Source organism: Tamandua tetradactyla, chromosome 6 (assembly GCF_023851605.1).
Source record: "Tamandua tetradactyla isolate mTamTet1 chromosome 6, mTamTet1.pri, whole genome shotgun sequence".
NCBI lineage: Eukaryota > Metazoa > Chordata > Mammalia > Pilosa > Myrmecophagidae > Tamandua > Tamandua tetradactyla.
The window spans coordinates 51,454,271-51,460,283 of record NC_135332.1 but is presented as its reverse complement, the minus strand read 5'-3'; positions in this window follow the sequence as shown (position 1 = coordinate 51,460,283).

Here is a 6,013-nt window from a genome sequence, read left to right as displayed (position 1 = left end):
TTGGGATGGGTCCCTGCTGCTATTTCTCTGTCCTGCACTGTGAGCCTGAGTAAGGGGGATGGAGAGGACAGAAATTTCCTGATATTCTACTTCCTCAATCTGAGATTTGTAGGATCCATCTCCAGTTCATATCCTCCTCCAGATTTCTGAACAAGTCAGAATTTTTATTTTTTAACACAGTCTCTGAGGAAAAATTTTCAGTAGCTGTTACATTGCCATGTTGATGATGCCACCCCTGGACAAGAAATTCTGTGGGAGACCTTTTTTTCACTTCTGAAGCTCAGGTGAGAAGAAACTTCCTTGTGGCAGGTAGATTTCTTTTCTTTTTCAAGACAGCCCTTTCACTGAAGATATAGCCCTTTAAGGTTCTCAGCTATATGTGGTATATAGTGGAGGTAATCTAGATTTTACTCACATATTGCTCAAGGCCATGTCTCCTTCTACCATGTGGCTATTACAAGCCAAGGTTTAGGTTGCTTCTTTGAGCCTTAGTTTCTTCATTTGAAATATAAAGTAATAGTACCCACATTATAAGGTTGTTATAAAGTTAATATTTATAAAGTATTTAGGGCAGTACCTGGCACACAGTAAGTAGTCAACACATATTAACTACTAGTGTTAGCTATTACTAATTTAACCAGTTATGATATCAGGCTTCAGTATTCTTTCATTTTTGGCTCTTTGTTTTTGGCCCATAAGGAATTTCTTTTTCTCTCTTGTTAGTCCACTTACTTATGTAAAAGAATTTTTATTATATTTTATCAAGAATGTCTAACTGTTGAGTAGTGAGAGGATTTGTATTTTTAAGATATCAAGTTGTCCATATTGCTGGAAATAAAAAATTCAAGTGATACTTTTACTGTACTCAAGAAAACATGAATGCAACCAGTTGCAAAACTCAGCTTAACCTGATTAAAAAAAAAATTTTTATTGAGAAATATCCACGCACATATAGTCCAACCATATTATATAATCAATGGCTCACAATATCATCAAATAGTTGTGTATTCTTCACCATGACCATTTTTAGAACATTTGCATCACTCCAGAAAAAGAAATAAAAAAGAAAAAAAAAAAAACTTCATACATCCCTTACCCCTCCCTCTCACTGACCCACAGTATTTCAGTTTACCCAGTTTTTACCCTTTATCTCCCCTTTATTTATTTTTATCCTTGTTCTTTTATACTCATCTGTCCATACCTTGTATAAAAAGAACATCATTAACCTGATTCCTGATAATTAGATTTAAGTGTGGATGTTAACGATTTGGTCATTTTACTGTCTTTATTTGCCATATATATAATGATGTAAAGGTATGTTAATTGTCAAAGCCCTTGGTGGTAAAATAAAGGACTATTTAATAACGTATGAGTTTTGGCAAGCAGCATAGAATGAAATATTTTCAGAAATAGTAGATGGGGCTGTATATTGATCTGGCAGAAGGGAGGAGGCTTGTGTACCTACATGTCTCTCTGATTTTTTTTTACAGTGTGCTTAGTGGGGTGGGAAAAAATAATTCATTAAAAAAAGGTGGTTTGAATAGTTTAAGAAAATTTTTTAAAAACAAATGAGCACTGGCTTACCTGGGGCAGTTGGTTGGTTAGCTTACCATTTTATTATTTGTCTTCATGGAAAACAATTTCATGACAAAAGGCAAAATCATGGATAATAGGGAATGAATTCAAATTCTTCATGGTTTACCTTGATAATAAAGAAAATGGCTCAAATGAAAAGAATTAGCTGTGTACTCATGTGGAACAATCTTCTACATATATCAAATGAAAAAAATGTGTGTGGGACAATGTGTATATTATGCTATCATTTGTAAAAAAAAAAATGTATATGCTTGATTACGCTGATTATGTCTGGAATAACTTATAAGGAACAGGAAATGTGGTTGACCCTGGGGAGAAAGACTTCCTTTTCCTTATATACCATTTTGTACATTTTGTTGATTATACCATGTGAATGTATCATCAAATTAAAACAAATTTTAAAAAAGTGACAATATTTTCTTTAAAAGAAGCATTTTCAACAAGTCTAAGGTGAAGCTGTTCATTTTAAAGAATCATGATATAATTGTTGCAATTGAGAACTGAGTAAAGATCATTGGTTGTGATGAGTTATGAAAATTAGTCTTAGTATCAAATAAAAGTCACAAGAAAACCATCTTTCTTTAATCAGAGACAAACTTTGGTGACGATTTCCCTTAAACAGTATAAGACTGATGACAGAGACTTTGAAGTTGGCTATCTAACATAAGTGTTGACCTTTTAGCTAGAAAAATTGTTAAAAATTCTAACTAGAACCTATAACAGTGTAATTTACCACTTCTTTCTAAGTATCTGGGCATTGTTCACTCATTGACATCAAATTCTCCTTAACAAAAGTATGGGGAAAAAAATGTTGCCAGTTATGTTTGATTCTCAAAATATTTTAAAACTAAGATAGAAAGGAGAACTGGATGATGAACGCAGTAAATAATATCAGTCTCTTCAATTCAGCTGTGATTTCCCATAGTTTCTAACTCACTGACTGGAAAAGTTTTATTTTGTTCTTCCTTTTTGGCAAGCCACTGAAAACAATTTTATATCAAATTTTAATTTTATTAAAATAAAATGTATATTGACTCTGATGTGAATGATATCGTCAAGATTGCAATGTAAGACATCCCCAGAAAAGCTTCCCCTCTGAAGCAACTAATAGACAAATTCTACTTGCTCAGAACTATGGAAGATTATAGAAACTGGAGAAAGACACCAAATGCTGAACTGAAGAAGAAAAGAGAACACTAAAAAAAGAAGGAAGCAGACCTGTGACTCAGACCTGCCAGTCCAGACCCTTTCCCTTCACTCAGTCCTGCATGGCTTAAATAGTAGCAGCACACTGTTATGGGTACCTCTTGCAGTAGTTGTGGATGACAGAGCCACTTAAGAGCAGTAAATTAGAATATACTTGACAGACATGCAAGATAAAAAAGGGTAATGCGTGGCAAAAAGAATAAAGAGGGGAAATGGTAGCACAGAAGGATTATGTTATTGAAGTTAGTGGTCTCTTTTCAAGCCAGTAGGTTTTAGATTTAGATTGGTTATATACAAACTCAGAGTAATCACAAAGAAAAGTATTTAAAAATACATAAAGAAACAGAAATCAGAAAGGTATCAATTGAGTTACATCACAAGAGAACAACTATACACAAAAGGCGGCTGAGATAAAAAGAGGCAAAAATACGACATGTAGAAAACAAAGGAAAATGGCTGAAGTAAGTTCTGTCTTATCAGTAATAATGCTGAATGCTAATGGAGTAAACTCCCTAAGCAAAAGACAATGATTGACAAAATGGATAAAAAAGCATGATCCAACTAAATATGCATATAAGAGACTCATCCTAGACCCAATGACACAAACAGGTTGTAAGTAAAAGGATGGGACAAGATATCCCATGCAAACAGTAACCAAAAGAGAGCTAGGGTAGCAATATTAATACAGAACAAAACAGACTTTAAGGGTGGGCCATGGTGGCTCAGCAGGTAGAATTCTCGCCTGTTATGCCGGAAACCTGGGTTCGATTCCCAGTGCCTGCCCATGCAAAAAAAAAAAAAACAAACACAAAAAACAAAAAAACTTGACAAGGAAGGACAGTATATATTAATGAAAGGGTCAATACACAAATAAGAAATAATAATCATAAACATTTATGTGCCTAACCACAGTACCACAAAATGAATGAGGCAAACACTGGCCAAACTGAAGAGAGATATAGATACCACTTCAATGTACCACTTTCATCAATGGATAGAATATCTAGACAGAAGATCAATGAGAAAACAGAAGTTAAACAATATGATAAATGAACTTGACCTAGGAGACATACAGAACACAGTACCCCCAAACAGAAGGATACAAATATGCACGGATCATTCTCCAGGATAGATCACATGTTCAGTCACAAAACAAGTTCAATAAATGTATATAATTATACAGATCATCTTTTCTGACCATAATGGGATGAAGCCAGAAATTGAGGACATAACTGGCAAAAACCATAAACATGGAAGTTGAACAACACACTGTTAAACAATCAATGGGCCAAAGACAAAATTAAAAGGGAAATTAGGAATTATTTTGAAAAAATGAAAAGGAGAACAAAACATATCAAAATTTGTGGAGTTCAGTGAAGGCAGTGCTCAGAGGGAATTTTATAGCCCCACATGCTTATATTGAAAAGAAAGATCTTGGATCAGAGACCTAACCTCATACTAGGAGGAACTAGAAAAAGAAGAACCCAAAATGAGTAGAAGGAAGGAAACATAACAGACCAGAAATAGAGAATAAAAAAATAGAACTAACCAAACCAAAAGCTGGTTCTCTGATAAGATCAATAAAATTGACTAATAGAGAAGGCACCAATAACTAAAATCTTAGTACTACTGACCACACAAAGATAAAAAGGATCATAAGAAGATGCTATGAACAACCTGTATGCCAACAAATTAGACAACCTAGCTGAAATGGACAAGTTTCTAAAAACACAAATAACCTATGCTAACTCAAGAAGAAATAGAAGATCTCAACAGACTAATTTACAAGCAGAGAATAAATCAGTGATCAAAAACCTCCCAACACAAAAAAAAGCCCAGAGCAGATAGCTTCACAGGGAAATTCTACCAACCTTCCATGAAGAACTAACACCAATCCTACTCAAACTCTTCCAAAAAACTGAAATGAAGCGAAAACTTCTAACTCATCTATTAGGCCAACATCACCCTCTTACCAAAGCCAGATGAAGAATACCACAGGAAAATTAGAGTCCAATACCCCTTTTGAATATAGATACAAAAATCATCAACAAAATACTAGCAAACTAAATGAAAGCGAGGGGTAAGGGGTATGGTATGTATAATCTTTTTTTTCTCTGTTATCGTTTTATTTCTTTTTCTGTTGTCTTTTTATTTCTTTTTCTAAATCGATGCAAATGTTCTAAGAAATGATGAATAGGCAACTATGTGATGATATTAAGAATTACTGATTGTATATGTAGAATGGAATGATATCTTAATGTTTTGTTGTTAATTTTTTTAATTAATAAAAAAATGCAAAAAGAAAAAAAACTAGCAAACTGAATATAATAGCATGTTAAAATAATTATACACCACAATCAAGTGGTGTTTATCCAAGTGCTAAGGTATTTCGATGTAAAGAAAATCAATTAATGTAATACATCACACGATTATCTCAGCTGACACACAAAAAAGGCATCTGACAAAACTCCAGCACTTTTCTTGATAAAGACATATAGAAAACTAGGGATAGAAGGAAACTTCTTCAGCATGATAAAGGGCATATATGAAAAGCCCAGTTAGCATTATAGTTGATGAAAGACTGAAGCTTTTCCTCACTAAACGCAGGAACAAGACAATACCACTATTTAGCAGTGCTGGAAGTGCTAGTCAGAATCATTAGGCAAGAAAAATAACTATAAGACATCCAAATTGGAAAGGAAAAAGTGAAACTTTCACTATCTGCAGGCAACACAATCTTATAAAGTCCCAAAAATCTACAACACAGTTATTTGAGCTAATAAATTCAGCCAAATGGCAGGGTACACAATCAACACACACATATCAATAGTGTCTGTACACTAGTAATGAAAAATCTGAAGAGGAAATTTTTAAAACTCCATTTACAATAGCAACTAAAAGAATCAAATATCTAGGAATAAATTTAGCAAAGGATGTAAAGGACTTATATGCAGAAAACTATAAAACACTGCTGAAGGAAATCAGACCTAAATAGGACATTCCAAGGAGTAAATTGTTAAGAGCAATTCCATTCAAAGTGATTTACAGATTCAATGCATTCTCGATCAAAATTCCAACAGTCTTTGTTGTACAAATGGAAAAACCAATCGTCAACTTTATTTGGGAGGTTAAGAGGCCCTGAATACCTCAAATCATTTTATTTTATTTCATTTATTTTTTGGCATGGGCAGGCTCCGGGAAACTTATTACA